At 38.8% G+C, this 16,844-nt stretch overlaps 1 protein-coding gene and 2 long non-coding RNA genes across 8 annotated transcripts in view; 1 reads left to right on the top strand and 2 right to left on the bottom strand.

The window, feature by feature from the left end:
* Positions 1–16,844, bottom strand: part of Dlc1 (DLC1 Rho GTPase activating protein) — a 377,111-nt gene that overhangs the window by 261,898 nt on the left and 98,369 nt on the right. The gene's annotated exons all lie outside the window — the stretch shown is intronic.
* LOC116069163 lies at positions 4,552–6,066 on the bottom strand. Its single transcript, XR_004109879.1, has 2 exons — positions 5,937–6,066; positions 4,552–5,310 (listed from the first exon to the last, which is right to left on the bottom strand). It is a non-coding gene; the product is annotated as an uncharacterized LOC116069163 (long non-coding RNA).
* LOC116069165 lies at positions 6,408–9,725 on the top strand. The gene is made up of 2 exons (XR_004109881.1): positions 6,408–6,705; positions 9,666–9,725. It is a non-coding gene; the product is annotated as an uncharacterized LOC116069165 (long non-coding RNA).

Raw genomic sequence — 16,844 nt, forward strand, 5'->3', positions numbered from 1 at the left:
GGGTGGGCCCAGGCCAAGCAATGGGAAAGCACACCCTCTGAAAACCACAGGGGCAGCTGGGGCCCAAACGTTAATGACAGCTATTAAGTGGAGGGCAGAGAGAGGTGACTGAATTATTAATCTCCACAGACCTCATCTCCCCAGATAATGGCCATATTCACCAGTGTCGTATTGAACACAGTCATGTATTGTGGGGGTTTCCAGGCCCATGAAAGACCTCTCCATCTTTCAGCTTTCCCTGAGGTAGAATATTCCAGTCTTTCTGAGAATTCCACCTAGTACGTTGTTCTTTATCTTATTGTAGGACATGACAGACAAGGATGTCCTTTTTGGGACATGCACAATCTCATCAACCCAGTTGTCCTGGTTGGGAAATTTCTCAATTGTTTGTGTGTTTCTCCTTAGTACAGAAAGCAAGAATGGGAATCAGCCTAAAGAAAAATCTGTTGCAGGATTTAGGCGACACACACAAATATTATGCAAAGGAGTCATCTACCAGAAGGATTTTCATGTCTGACTCTCAGGGAACACATTGACTACGTAGACTGAGGCAGAAAAATGTCTTATTATCCTAGAGAGCTCACTATATCTTGTTCGGAGAGTTACTTCCATAAACTCGCTAAACCTTTGTAAATCTCTTTAAAAAGGTTTTAGGTTAACTAAATTAAAAGGGATTTTAACACGGACTTAGTTAAATCCTAAGTGAGAGAAAACACAGCCTTGTATATTTTTCAGTCATAAATAAAGCACACATATGTTTAGAAAATGTTAGGAATGATTTATACATGTGTGGTGTTTTGTTCTATGAAAGCAGCGTGCATTCTAGATTCCTACTGTTTTTCAAAACTTTAAGTGCAGGACTATAGTAAAATAGAATTAAGCAGAGAAAGTGTGAAGAAAAGACAAACTTTGTGGCCATATAATGTATCACTTTCTTCATGAACAGGTATATATGGAAGCCCGAGAGCCATATGTTTTTATGTTAAAATTAGGCCTTTGCAATTTGTGTCAGTTTGGAAGAGAAATGCATGGTCAGTGGTTTTGTAGCTTTTTGTGTTGGAGTAGGGGACTCAACCTTCTGGCATAGCTTGGCAAAGGTCAGGCTGAGTCCATTTGAAATTTCTCAAATCTTCTATCAAAACTCGAAGTTTCCTCTTCCTCCCCACCATCATCACACACATGATGAGCATTAAGTAGTAATTTATGCACTCTGCACATTGTCCCCTAGTCCAACTCAAAGAAAGCAAAGTGCTGCCGGCATTTTATGGAGTAAATAATTCATCAGAGTATTGGAGAATGAAGGGGAGAAAAAAGGAGGAAAACGTAGTGAATATTAGCAGCAAAGTATCAGGGAATGATATTCTGCTTGGCAGTGTCTGGAAAAGGTTTAAACTGTACTGCCTTTATATCCTTTATTACAGACGGATGCTTGTCTACCGTCTTGACATCTTCCAACAGAAAAAGAGTGAGCTCTGCCTTTTACTGTTCATTACAGACCATTTTGCATTATGCTGAACATTCTTCAACAACGCTGGTGACCATTTACTTGTTGTCTTCAATAATAGGGAAGGAGCGGGATACTGCAGGTGAACGGGGCCAAATTCCTAGGATTTGCCACAGACAAGCGTCTTCCTTCCTGTATTTGTCTAAGCCTGTACTTCCTGGAGTACTGGCTCAGCAATATGTGGAAGCAGAGCTGATGTCTGGAATCATACACAGGGCGAAGCTCCACGCCCCTTCCTTTAGTCCAGTGGTTCTCAACCTTCCCAATACTGTGACCTTTAAAAAGGTTCCTCATGTTGTGGTGACCCCCAACTATAAAATCATTTTTGTTACTACTTTATAACAGTATTTTTGCCACTGTTATGAATCATAATGTAAATATCTGTATTTTCAGGCGGTCTTAGGTGACCCCATGAAAGGCTCGACAACCCTTGATGGGTTGAGAAACACTGTCTTAATCTCTGTCCAGGACTCTCTTAATCAGCTAGTCTTTGAATATTGAGAAAGAAATGGTTAGTATAGAACATGTGAGATCAGAGTTAGCAATGGTAAGTAATTGAGAAAGAAGATATACTGGTATATGTGGGGTTAGGCAAGAGCTGTTTAATGGATTCACAGCTATCAATAGGAGGATGAGGACACCCATTTATTCCATTTCCCATCTTCCTTTAAGATTATGCCGCATGGTAGCCTTTTGAAGCATTGGATAAGTTACATCCTGCTTTCATCTGTGTAAGTCATGCACGATAAAGCAGGCTCTTTCTAGCCAACAGTCCATCCTAAAACTTAGTAAAAGAATCAGGCTGGTGAAGGGGAATGTCATTGAGCAAAATCTTTTCACCTGTTCAACCTCGATGACTGGCCAGTGAGCAATAAGTGTATGTATTGGCAGATCATACATATTATAGAAGAAAGAAGGAAAACCCATCAGGGACAAAGGGAGCCAAGGAGCTGTCCAGAGGCTTCACACACTTGCACCATGACTTGTTAGTTTATTTTTGTTTCTTTAAACAAAAGTATTTTTGTTGGGGGTAAGTTAGGACAGCAGGGTACATCACAGATTTCTATGGCTTGACCAAAAACATCTACTAAATTGCACCTACAGTTTCAAGTCTGGGACAGCATTTTTTTTCTATTTGATATTTTTGGGCATTGCACAGAAGCCTGAAGCATGCTAAGATTTCTATTTTGTCCCATAAATGAATGACTTGGAATTACATGTGAGGGAGTAATGAGTAATCACGGTTCTACATAGCAAATCCAGCCACCGAAAGATGCACTCTGTTTACAATAATCTTGCAAACGTGTATAATATGAACAGTTGTATGGGCAGATGAAAGTTTCCAGACAGAAGGAGTCTTCATTGAAAGGAGGACATTTATGTGGTAAGCATTCTTGCAAGGCACTAAGTCTTCTGAGACGACCAACTTTAGAAAGGAAGTATGTAAAAATAATAACAACAAGATAATATTAAATGAATTCACTAATTTTTTCCTATGAATTCTGAAACATATGAAACAAAATCACATATTCCTGGAGGTCTTGTCTGTCCCTTGGTTAACATTTTCCATGCGACACACACTGCATGCCATGATGACTCCTGGAATGGTTTCTGTGAATTTTACCTCTTACACTTCTGAGGACTTACGTCCGTCTGCTTAGGCTTGGTACATCAGAGTGGCAAACTCAACTGGGCCATTCCTAAAGACAAATCATGAGTTTGGAGAAAGCACATTTGCCTGACACTGTGACCCTTGTGTATGCATGAAGTGATATAATTTGACCAGAAGATGGCAGCATTTCTAAAGAAAAAAATAATAAACAAGCAGCTAGAAGGCAAGGTCCTGTGTTTAACCTAGTGGGGAGGAAAGGAATGAAATGTGTTAGAGTTTCCACAAAAACAGGAATGGAGGGCAGCTACATTATTGTGAACTGTAAAACACGTAATTATACAAAATGCAATTTTAACAAGAAGTCAAGAAGGTTCTTTGGTAGAAAGGAGACGCACATATATCTTACAAAAACTATTTTACTGAGTTTTGGGCATTTAAAAGCTATGTATTATTCTTAAACCTCTTCTAAGATCAGCCGCCTGATTGTATGCATTTGTTTTATTTTCAACAATACCGAACGTCTCTCACCATCCCAAGACAATAACACTCTTTTATGTACCTGAGTCTTATAACTTTCATTTAATTTAAAAAATACACAGGGCACCCAGTTGCCTAGTCTTTGCATTATTTCTTCTAATCACGCAGTGAATAGAATTACCCATAGTTCACTGTAATTTTGTTTCCCCTGTGAAACTGAGAAACAAACTAGAAAAATAATGAAGAAAATCACAGGCACTGAGGGGAACAGTAATGAAAAAACTGAAATAGTTTTAAGTTGTATGCTTCTTGGTTTTAAATACACACAGTCAAGATTTTCTGTCTTTAAGACAATATTTTTCTCATGATCTATCTATCTATCTATCTATCTATCTATCTATCTATCTATCTATCTATCTACCTACCTACCTACCTATCTATTCATTCACTTTACATCCCAGTCACAGCACTTCCCTTCTGCCAGTCCCCACCTCATAAACCCCTCCTCCCATCCCCCCTCCTCTTCACCTCTGAGAAGCAGGGAGGTCCCTCTACTGGAACCAACCGACCCTGTTACCTCAAGTCACTGCAGGACTAAGTACATCTCAAAACAATATCTTAATGACAAATACTTATAGGTATTCTGTAAGAAAATATTATAGTCAATATTTCCATTTTTATATTCTGGATAATTTTGTTCATTCCCTTCACCTGTTTGATTGTGTTTTCCTGTAGTTAAGGGATTCTTGTGTTTCCTCTTTAAGTGCTTCTAGCTGTTTGCCTGTGTTCTCCTGTATTTCTTTGAGGGTGCTATTTATGACTTTCTTAAAGTCCTGAATCATCATCATGGAAGTGATTTTAGGTCTGAATCTTGCTTTTCTGGTGTGATGGTCATGGTGCTGCCTTGGCCTTCTTAAAACTGTGTACAACCAGAAGTAAAAATAAATGCAGGCATTCCGAAGATGTATGATGATTTATAATTGCCATAAGAGGGAGAAAATAGGAAAGAAGTTTCTTTACAATAGTGTCAGAGCACATACTTATCAGGTGACATGTCAAAATATTTCAACACCATTTGAATATTGAAGTGTAATGACTTACACTTGACTCTGTTACACATACCAAATGTGGATACAATTAAAACAAACGTATGACGGCTGGCTTAAAACAGATCATAGTATTACTCCTATACTATAATAACTGTGATTGTTCATCAGTTTGCCTAGACTGACAGAAAGGACAATACTAGGGATCAAACCCAAGGCCTTACACATGCTAAGCAAGCCTTGTACCACTGATCTGCACCACAGCCAGAATGTGTGCCAGGTTGGTCTCCAACTTGCAAACTCTCCTGTTTCGCCTTCCCTAAAGCTGGGCTTAAAGGTGTGCATTAGCACACTCAGTTTGTCTGTCTGTTGTCGGGTCTGATTTCTGCCAGCTCTAAGGAGAGCTCATGAGGTTTCTCTCGTCCTGGTCAGAGGATCTCATGCACAACGATGAGGAAGGTATCTCACCACAGGTTCAGTCAGTTTGGGTGCAGATATGGGAGCTTCAGGGAGATCTCTAGATACTAAGTATCTTACTGACTCCCTATTGGCCAAATCAGCAGCAGGCAAGAGAATTAGGTCAGGCTGGTTCAGATGGATAAAGATGACAGAGTCTTATATCAGCAGCGGGTACAGCAGGAACAGTCCCATGGACACTATACGTTCAAACTCTGGAGAAAAGAACATTTCTCTTAAACTTGTTGAAATAATAGAATATTGACTATAATATTTTCTTACAGAATACCTGTGTGTGTGTGTGTTGTGCAGTTTATGCATGTGTGTACATGTGTGAGGATGCATGGGTGTTTGAGCCCCATGTAAGCATGCTAAGACCAGAGGAAGATAACAGTTTTCTTTCTTGCTTTCCTCTGCAGGACTCCTTCAAGACAGAGTCTCTTCCTTTGCTTTTCAGCTATGCTGGTGGTCAATGAGCCTCAGAGGATAATCTTTCTGTCTCTGGTTTCCACATTAGTCTTGGCATTTCAGGCTTTACACAGGTACTGGGGATCTGAACCCAGCCCCTCAGGTTTGCATAGTAAATGCCTTTACCCACTGACTCATTTCCCAAATCTAATATTTTATTTCTAATCATCAATGGTGTATTCACTGTTTAGCATGAGTATGTAGCTAAGAAATGAAAGACATGTTTAAGGCCATTTCAGAAATTATTAGAAATTCCACTCTAATCCAAAGCCAAGCTTCATTTAAGATTTAAAACAAGGCAACTCATACAGCAATTTTTAAATTAGACAGTCTAACACAATATAATCCAAATATATGGTTATTTGAAACTTACATGCTGAGAAAAGACAGAAAAAAAATATAGTCCTTGCTCTCTGTTATCTAGTTAACATGTTTCTGTATAAACATACAGCTCTGTATGGACAATTAGACCACTGAAGATTTAACAGTAGTCTAGATTCTAAAGCAAGGTGTTGCCATGGTATCCCTTGGTTACATGGTATGATGTCATAGTCAGTGCACATGAGTTGTAGTGCACATGTGTGTTCAGAAGGCTGCAGTGATGCTGTAAAATGCAACACAGGCAAGTGATGTTAAAAACATCACTTAGTCATGACACACTTGATTCTGAATTTGCTCTTGGTTGATGCACATTTGAGACGTTCTACTGTTGCCAAATTGTTCATACCCCTCTACACTGGACCTCTGAGCATGCCTGTTGGGATTATCTTGATTGGACTGAGATGGGCAGATCCATGACTGTGGATGGAACCAGTTCCTGGCTGAGATCAGGGAATGTGTTAGTGAGAGGTGGTGGGGATGGGATGGGGAAGGCATCAGAGACTCCATTCCTCTCTCCCTGCTTCTTAAGAATACAATGTGAGCAGCTGCCCATCTTCAAATCTTGATCTAGAAGAAACCCTTTCTTCTTTAAGTTGCTTTTGCCAGGATATTTTTTCACAACAACAGGAAATGTAACTATGACATCATGTTATTTTGATCTTAGGAGTCTAAGATTTAAGCGGGCTGTGAAGAGGTGATATAAGATGCTCAGAGTGACAGACAGAAGAAACAAATTAACTTCCTTTGTGATCACAGTTAATGTAAGGTGGTATTCCTAGAGAAACTATAAGACGTAACGGCTGGGTATAAGATGAAAACTCTTCCTTTGTACATCTTGGTCTTTCATTGCTAGCCTTCCTAGAGTCATGCACACGTAAAATTGGTATGTTGCATTATAGGTAAATTAGTTTCATGCATGTGATTATCACTGCTTTTTTCTTTTCATTCTTGCTCCTGATCTTTGTTGTCTATATTACTCACTGACTCTACTCTTTTAGTTTCCCAGGCCGTGCATCTTAGCCACCTTCAAATTCTGTCAGTTCTACTTCCGGTCAAGTGACCGATGTATATACTCCTTGTTCCCTCTCCTTGTCCTCTTCAGGCCTTCTTGTTCTATGGCCTGAATTTGTACACCATCTACTTGTCCTTTCCTTAGTTGTCTACGACAATATTCTCCAGACTTGGATTAATTCTCCAACACTGCCTAAAGGATTCAATTCTTAAAGACAGAAATTAACCCATTTTCTTGTTAAAGACCATCCTCATATGTCCATTAAAATAGTGCTCTGTTTCTCTCCTTTTGTCAGTCTTTTTTGTTTGCTCTGAAAGCCACTCCAGCTACATTGTCTGTTACAGCCACACCCACCATACTTTACTGAAACTAGGTTGCTTACGAGGCCCTGTACAGCTACTTTTGGTGGTTTCACATGAGATGCCATGCTTCTTCCCCATGTGAAATCTTGGTGATTGTTCCATTGCTAGTTCCTCTTGGAAGTCTTAAGCAAAGGTTTTCTTAAGTAAATTTGAGAATAAGGTCCATTTGTTATAAATTACAACTTTTTTTCAAAACCAAATGTTCAGGTAGCATCCATTTGCATCAGCCTAAGAAGGCAAAAGCCATGGCATGAGTATTGGTTGATATTCTGAAATTCCCTCCTCAGATCCTATGGCTGAATTCCGTGGTGCAGGGGAGTAGTGGCTGCCAACAGCTGCAGCTGCCTGCCCTGTTGGGAAATATCCTTGACCTGGAGAGACTACCTCATTCAGGGTTACATGATTTCCTAGGGGCCACCAAGGACCAAAAACAGACTGGTGCAGGAATGGACAGCAACAGCCCTATGGCTTCAGTGTGTGGCAAGTCTGAAGAGCCCTCTAAGCCCCAGAGCACAGTGCGGAGACTGCTGCCTCCCAAGCCCAAGAGCATGGTGCTGACTCAGTTGAGACCGCAGTCTACTGCACAGCAACCAGCTCAGAGCAACTCTGCCTCCCTCCAGTCAACGCATGCCTGGGTTTTAGAACACTCACCAGTAGCTATTTCTAGGCAATTTCTGGTCTTAGGGTTTGACTCCAAAGATTCTGAACAAGTCTTGCCTTCCTGCTCATGATTTCTACTGCAGCAGCTCATGCATAGATTCCATAACTTTATAGCTTTTGGAGAAAAAAAAAAAACCGTTTGCTCTTGTAACAGTAGTAGTACTAGAGTTCTGCTACATTAAAAATTAAAAAGTCATTTGCTTAATTAAAAATATGGGATGATTCCATACATTGATTATATAGGCATATACATGGCTAATAATTTGATCTTTCACCTTTTGATTAAGATAATAGATTCAATTACCTTACAAGTGTGAAAAATTAAACAATATTAGTAAAAGCCTTTCCTTTGACAATCATGCTATTTTTGTTTATATAACTATCTGAGAAATACTTAAAATGAAAATAAAATATATAGAGAGCTTCCCACCATAGTAATATCTAATGATATATTTAATATAGAAAGATAGCTATAAATATGTTACCAGTAGGGGAATGATCACATAGTTTTTATGTATGCTCTAAATATCAAATACAAAGTTAAATACTTGGTTAACATTTACTCATACAATAATTTTAAATAAAGTTTCTATTTGTTCTGAGGTCTAAATTTTTGGGTAGATGTGATCAAGATACATTCTAGACATGTATGAAAATTTCTAAGACTAGAGAGAAGAAAAGAATTGAGATATATTTTTAAAATTCTGCTTTATTCCTTTATTTATACAAAGTACTGAAATATATCAAGAATTACATCTAAAACTAGAAGTCAGAAGTGTTGAGTATTCAGAGCAGCAGCATCACAGGCCAGGCTAAGTGTGACTACTCTGATGTAGTGGGCCCTCTCATGCTTCAGTTTGGTTATTGTCCTTCCAGAGTTTTTGGCTCAGTGGCCTAGGAAGCTGAGGGTTGCATACAGTGTGCTGCATGTAGCTTCCATGTTAGAGAGTTCCAGAGCTCACACAAAAATCCCTCTCTCCTGTTTGTTTAGTCTGAGCTTTAAATAAAATTTGTGCTATGGATGGTTCAAAGTCCAATGCTTAAAAAAGATGAAAAATAAATTGTGCTAGGGTAGAGGGAGGGAAGCCATGATGTGCAGTCCTAGCGCACATGGTGTGAACAGCAATGAACTGTTTGTATGACTCTGCCCTTCAGAACTTGAGCAAACCCTCATTTAGTGAATTACCATGGTCAAAATAGACTGACAGAACAGCCACAGGGTACCTAGCTACCCATAGGACAGGGATAGCTGGTTTCATGGATATTGGTGGATTTTATCTGAGGATCCATTAACCTAATAGATCTGAGTTGCAGCACCTTGTTAACACAGTGGGAATTCAGAGATACACCCATAACAGCAGAGGCAGCATCCAGCTACAGGGCACACAATACTGATTTGAAAACAGAGCACTTGGGATAGAAAATACTCAGTAAATATCAAGAGGAGCTTCAAATTTCTTTTTCCCCATCTGTCCCTTCTTTCCTTTTTTCTCTTCTCCTCTCCTCTCCTCTCTCCTCCCCTTCCTTTCTCTCCTTTCCTCCCCTCCCTTTCCCTTCTCTCTTTTCCTCTCTCTCCTTTCCTCTCCCCTCCTTTTGCACTCCCTTCTCTCCTCCCCTCCCCTCTCCTTCCCTTCCATTCTCTTCTTCTCTCACACCTCTTTTAATATACTTTTGACATGTCTTCCAGGTTGCTCTTGAATTTATCGTGTACTCCACCCAGAATACGGAATACAGAATATGGAATACGGAAATGCTTGGTAGATATTTGTCACGCACACTCGTCTACTCCAGTCACATCCAAAATATCGGGGATAAAATCTTGATTAAGGATAAGAGGCAATAAGGATCCAAAAGGAATTCTGTGCCTCCTGGATATTCAGACAGTCGCTGGTATCTCCTAACTCAGACGTGTTCCAGATCAGTCTTTCCAATCGTCAACACGCCCTCATAGTTAGGCATAAAGGTACCCCAAGAAATGATTCGTAAATAGCTAAGATTGGACATTGTTTCCTGGCCAACACAATATTTCCAGCCTATCCTACTTTAATACCAAGTTGTCCATAGCTTGGAATTTCTCTCAAGGAATCTGCCTTGCCAGAGCTGGCAACAGAGGTCAAGCACATTCCTTAGGGCAATAGATAGTTTACAATAGTTAGAAATGTTTTACATACTAGAGAGTAATGAAGGGCTTCCACCCAAAGACATTAGCTAGAAGTGTTAGATTAAAACCTCCTAGTCATTGCCTCCAGCTAGGACCATAGAAATAGCATAGGAATATCAAAATGCCTCAACAGGGAGGGCTCCACTCCTCTTCCTCCTGCTTCACACCTAGCTACCAGACCCTGCTGACCTTGGTGTGGAGGTCACTTGCCTACGTGACCTCAGCCTTGCATCCCCTGCTGTAACTCCCACCTGCCTATGTGACTCTCGTCATCTACCCTGCTTGTTGTATGGTATTTAAGCCTGAATTTCACCTTATACAAATACATCCAGATTCAACACACCCTTTTGTCGGCTCTGTTTGTCATTCTTCGCCTACACCTTGTCTACCTGACTAGGACCCCGTTTCTCCCGGGGGGTTGAGGGAGGCCCAGATTGGCCGGCCTGCGGCAGATATTTTCTTTCTTTCTTTTTTTTCTTTTACTTCTTCACTTAGAAATTGGGTATGTGATAGGCCCTGTCCATAGCTAGTGAAGAAGGGCCCCTGTGTAAACTTTGTCTACTTGGAATTGAATATCCACATGGAATTGCTGGTTAGACAGTTCAAATAGCTGTCTTGCAGAAGTAAGCTCAGGGGCTGCCAAAGGCCAAGGGTAGAAATATTTATCAACCTGTTAGCATCAGAGTAAAAAGAAATATGGGAAGACACTGCACATATAATTAGAAGGTTGGAACAACCAGGTTGGCAAGGGATGCAGAAGAGACTCTGATGATGGCTTAGAGGTCATTCTTTCTGCTCAGGGTTTTGAGTTATGCTCCTGGTGGCTATGATGTGGCACTTTGGTGGCTCGCCATTGCATAGTGCTCAGAAATAACTGGAAGCTGTTATTTCTCTTGGGTGAAAATAGGAAGTGGATTCAAGAACTCACACGGGCACACAGGGCACCAGCATTTCTCACCGTTACAACAACATGCAGGGTACAGTTCATCCGATCACATCTTGGGCTGTAGAGATGACTCTGCAATGCTGTTAACTTGTAAGGGTAGGACCTGTGCATATTGTTCCTTGACCTAAGGAAATCTATGCAGTTCACACTGTTCCCCACATGTGGGCCATTCTTTTGGTTTAGGGAGCTTTCTTCCTGTCACCTAGTCCCCAGACCAGTGTCACCAAAGCAGGAAAGGGAGAAAAGCACCATTGTTAACTCATGAAGTGCTCCGGTGTTCAAATTCAAAGTTTGGTATTAGGGACCAGGATAACCAGGCACAAGTTTGACTCACTCTTGGCCAACAGAAACTCCTAGATCAAAAGTGAAAAGATGCCTGTGAAAAGATGCCACTGAGGAGATGCTGGTGGAGTGAAGGAACACACTCCAAAACAGCTTTTTCTGTGTCACATGGAAAGCCACAGGAAACAGATGTCAATTCTTATAGCTCACACACAGAATGGAAGAATTTTGAGTTGGTTTTTTAAATATAAAAGCAGTGGCTGTGGAGAATGTGCTTCTCAAAGCCCCACATAAATGAATTACATATTTAATTTTGTTTACAAATGCAAAATATGTGAGTGGAATCCATGATACTTTTAAATTGTAGAATTTTAAGCAATTCCTCATAATGATCAATGACTAATGTCATATTTAGGAAAAATTCCTAGCTCGCTATTGGAACAGTTTCTCTTTCAACAAAGCTGCAAACTTTGCTATTTTTCTTTCTCATAAACAATAATAATTTTTGTGGACATAGGCAAATATTTCTTTAAAATTCCACATACTTTAACATTATTGCTTCGCTATGTCAGAACAGAATCACCACATTAAAAAGCATGCACATCAAAGACATTTTTATAAAATGATTACATTTTTTCTGAAATTGTAAACTGTACTAATTCAAATTTCTTGATGTATGAGCCGAGTAAATAACCTTTCTTTAAAAATATGTGTGTCGGGAGATGAAATGGTTCAGCAAGAAAAGACTCCTCATTTTGCCTGGGGACCTGGGCTTGATCCTCAGAACCACGCAGGAGGAGGGAACTCACTCCTGACAGTTACTCTTTAACCTTTGCATGTTTACCTGGGTACACAAACTCCCATGCACAAGTGAGTTCACATGCACGCACACACACACACACACACACACACACACACACACACACACACACACATGCTATTTTCTAAGTGTACAAAAACTAACAATGTGTGACGTTATGAAGTGGTATTTAAATTGATGATAGATTTTAATGCTATCATAAATTTTTTCTCTAATAAGACTTTAGTAAAGGAATGCTGGCAAGTGTCATGTCCAGAACTGTGTCTTCTGCTTCAACTTTAGATTAAACCTTGGATACGATTACACAAAATTAATAGCCTGTTAAAAATTCTCCCTGATAACTGATAATATGAGATAATGTTATATGGTGTGTATGCCACACATTATGTGGTATAACAAAATACAAATATTGATAAAAATAGTTTGGGGTTTAAGTTAATATGTTATAATTTCTACCACGGGACCTGTGTCTCCTGGGTTCCTAACATTATGAGTCCCTTTCTTTCCTTCCCAGCCCTGTAGACAACAAGAACATCTTTCACTGAGCTGCTCTGAGTTGCGTTTGAAGAGCAATTTGTGGTTCTACAGAAATGGCTAAAATTTAAATTGGAGTACAACATAGTTTGGGCCATGTCTTTTTAAGTGAAGAAAAGAAAATAAGAGTATCTGTTTAGTTAGTTAACGTGTGTGGGTCTATGTATACATGTATACAATGCATGTGTGTGCGTGTGTGTGAGTGTGTGTGTGTGTGTGTGAATGGGAACACGTTTTACCTACAGAGCTATCATCTGAACCATTTTTCTATCTATCTATCTATCTATCTATCTATCTATCTATCTATCTATCTATCTATCTATCATCTATCTATCTTTGTGTCTCTCTATGCAGTACTCTTGAACTCACTATTCTCCCGTCTCAGCCTCCTAAGTAATGGCCTTACTGGCTTGTATCATCTTGCCTGGATTAAGACTGTATTTCTAAAGGCCTTAAACTTTAGTAGCATTCATTAAGAAGTGGGTTGATGAAATGAACCACCAGCTTCCAAAGAAGGAAGGCAGTAGCTAGTAAGTATTCTGAAAGTATTTAACAGGTGGAGTGATGGCTCAGGGGATAAGAACACCATTGTTCTAGCAGAGGACCTGAGTTTGGTTCCTAGTAGCCACATCCAATGGTTCACAACTGCCTGTGAGTACAGTTTGAGAGGATCTGGAACCTTCTGCTTCTGCAGACACATGTATAGATGTGTATACCACACACCACAACCTCCCCCATCTTTAAAAACAGTATCTAATATCCATAGCTATCAAGAAAGTGCAAATTTAAATCACTTTGAATCCCATCTCTCTTGATTCCGAAGAGCTATCATCAAAAAAACTGAGAGCAAAAGTTGCCTAGCATGTGGGGGAAAAAGACTCCTATAGTAGTGGGATATAAACTAGTACAGCCATTGTGGTAATCAGTATGGAAGCTTCTCAGACATTTAAAATTAAAGTTACCAGGTGATTCAGCTCTACCATTCCTGGGCATCTTCCCAAACTCCCAGTTTACCACAGAGATACATATAATACACTCATGTTATTGCTGTACATCCCATAATAGCAAAGAAATGAGACCAATCATCAACAGATGAAGGGATAATGAAATTGTGGGACATATACCCAGTGGATTTTACTAAGCTCTAAAGAGAAAGGAAAGTTTCAGGAAATTAGATGGATATGGAAAGGATTATATTAAGCAAGGCAACCCAAATTTAGAAAAGCAAAAGCAACAACAAAAACATTTTCTCTATCATATAGAGATCCTAGTTTGTAGTATATATGCACAAATATGTGAATACGTGTGTAGGAGATCAAGGAAAAGGTGGAAAGTTGTGTTGAGAAAGTAGAGTAGGAAGAGGAAAGAGGCAAAAGAATCCATGTGACATAGGGTGGGCAAATGATAGACGAGGTGGGAAGGAATACGATCAGAAGAATCAACCAAAATAAATTTGCATAAAGATGGTACAACAAAACTTAATACTTTATATGCTAATTACAAAATGAAACTAACAAAAAACAATGAAGGAAATAAAATTAGGGAACAAAACCTAAACAACCAATAAAACAATGTCAAAAATATTCCATATATTCCCATCCTTCCTCTTTGTCTACCTCAAAACATGGATGAGGCTTCTAGGGAGGACAGCTCTATTGACAATTGAATGTCAGACTGGAATCATTATTGCCTGATTCTGTCATGCAAACAGTGGGGAAATGAATAGGGTATATGGACTGGTTTCTCTCATTTGACCTCAGAGTAAACAGGTATGCACTGGGATCATGACAGGCAATTTACTCTTCAGCAAAAACCATAAACTGAGCAAAGAAATTCTATAACTGTGAGCAAAATAGTTAAAAAAAATGAAAAAACCAAAATGGGTCTGAGGCAGAGAAAACTTAAGATAGTTTTCTGGAACAAAATAAGGGTTCTCACTTTGTTCATTCTTATTTATGTAGTCCTAGAAATCTTTATCAGAGGTAATAGGCAAGAGAGAGAAACAAAGGCAACCAGAGCAATTATCCTTGTTTGAGGATGACATGATTTTTTATGGAGAAAATTCTACAAAACCCACCAAAATCATTGGAATGGATTAATGAATTCAGTAAAGAACTAGAATATAAAATCATAAAGCATTTTTCTGTACCAATAAGTGAGTGAATTTTTTAAAAAGAAAAGTCTTTGAGGAGGAGTGGGGACTGCACTTCTTTATGGGTATAATGAGAAACACTTAAAATGTAGCTAGAGGTTTTAAGCTGTTTTCCAAGATTCACCACTTCATTAGCTTTGGACAGTTGTTTAGGCTTTTAGATCAGGTACAGTTTCCCTCTTGTTGAGTGGGTCACAAATTCAGTTAGAGATCTGTTAGTTACTACCAAAGTTTGTGTGCCAGTACTGCACCCTCATAATTATCATGTCATATGGTAATAGGCGTCATACCTAGGTAGAATTATTGATGAAATCCCATTTAGAACAAGTATATCCAGAGTCTCACAGAAATATATTACTCAGAACTAAATTTTACTAAAGAAGTAAATAAGAGCCAGCAAGATTGCTCAATGGGTAAGGATAGTGCCATCAAGGTTGAATGAATACCCCAGTTCAATATCTAGGACATACTTGGTAGAAGGAGAGAACTGATTCTTGAAAGCTGTCTCTTGACCTCCACATGTGCACATATTTATGCACCCACAAAATAGAGAAATAAATGAGATAAAAGAATTTCAATAACAAAGCAAAATATCCCTCCAATGGAAAATTTAAAACAATGGAAAAATTATAGAGTTCACATATATGAAACAGAATCATCCCACCCTCATAAACCAGAAGTCTTTTAAATTGTTCATCCAATTTAACACTACAGGTTATAGAGACTACAATCAATACCAAAACAATGAGAGTCTTCATAGATCAAAAAGAAAGAAAGAAATGAAAAGGAAAATACAAAATGTGTGAGATCTCCTAAGCAAGTAGTAAAAAGCTAAGGCATCATGATACTAAACCTCAAAAAGTACTGCAAAGCTGGAGTGATCAAACTACTATGGTTCTGACATAAAACAGACCTAAACCAATGAAACAGAATAGACTATTTCCCCCTAAAATCAACTCATAGTTGCAGATAACTGATTTGACAAGTATTCTCTTCAAGTTATTCTTCTATGAAAACTGAACAGGGAGGTAGAATAATGTTACTAGATTCCTATATCCAAAGATATACAAAAATTGACTCAAAGTGAACAAAGGATCTAATAAAGATTCTATACTTAGAAATTAATTTAAGAAAATATAAAGAAAACACTTTATGACATTATTGGAGGTGAAACAAAGGTGATATGGCCCAAGATATTATAATTATATACCTTATAAATAAACACACATTTAGAGAAACAAAGCCTTTAGAGAAAATGTGAAATGAGTTTAAAAATGGCTGTAGGCACCACCTGCTTTTTATCACATAATTTTCAGACAAATGGAGAAATATGTGATAGGGAAATATCCAATTCAGAGCCAACATCACTCTGTCCCTCAGAATTTGTCTTGTCCTGGGTGATAGCCACATGGGCATACAAATGCACAAGACTCTAGATTTACACTCTAGATTTCTTAATGTGAAAACCCATTAAGTGGAATACCTAATGTTAGTACATGTTAAGCCATAAATTCTGTCTTTCAATCAAAACCTTAGAAGAATAAAACCCATCAAAACTGAACCACAAGAGCCTATAGGGTCCAGACTGAATACTTTTCATGTAACATCTTTATATTAAATTATAGAGTATTGATTTAACCACCAAAGACACAAAGACAGTGTGACATCCCACACGGCTCCACAGGTCCTTAAAGAACTTCTATATAATGGTTGGCCAGGGAAGTTTATCATCAATAGAAGAACAATATTCCATTAAAGTCTACCTATTAGCATTTGTTGGCATTGACAGTCTTTTTAACTGAATTCCCAAACCAATACTATGCGTATCTTTTATTCCCTGCTCACCTAGCACTCTCATAGTGTTGGAGCCTTTCCTTTTTAAATGCCTACCCTCTTTGATAAAATGGAAAAGGCTTTGCTAACATATTGTTTCTCTGAGGGTTTTTTTTTTAATTTGGCATAACTCTGGGT

Source organism: Mastomys coucha, unplaced genomic scaffold (genome assembly GCF_008632895.1).
Source record: "Mastomys coucha isolate ucsf_1 unplaced genomic scaffold, UCSF_Mcou_1 pScaffold22, whole genome shotgun sequence".
Taxonomy (NCBI): Eukaryota; Metazoa; Chordata; class Mammalia; order Rodentia; family Muridae; genus Mastomys; species Mastomys coucha.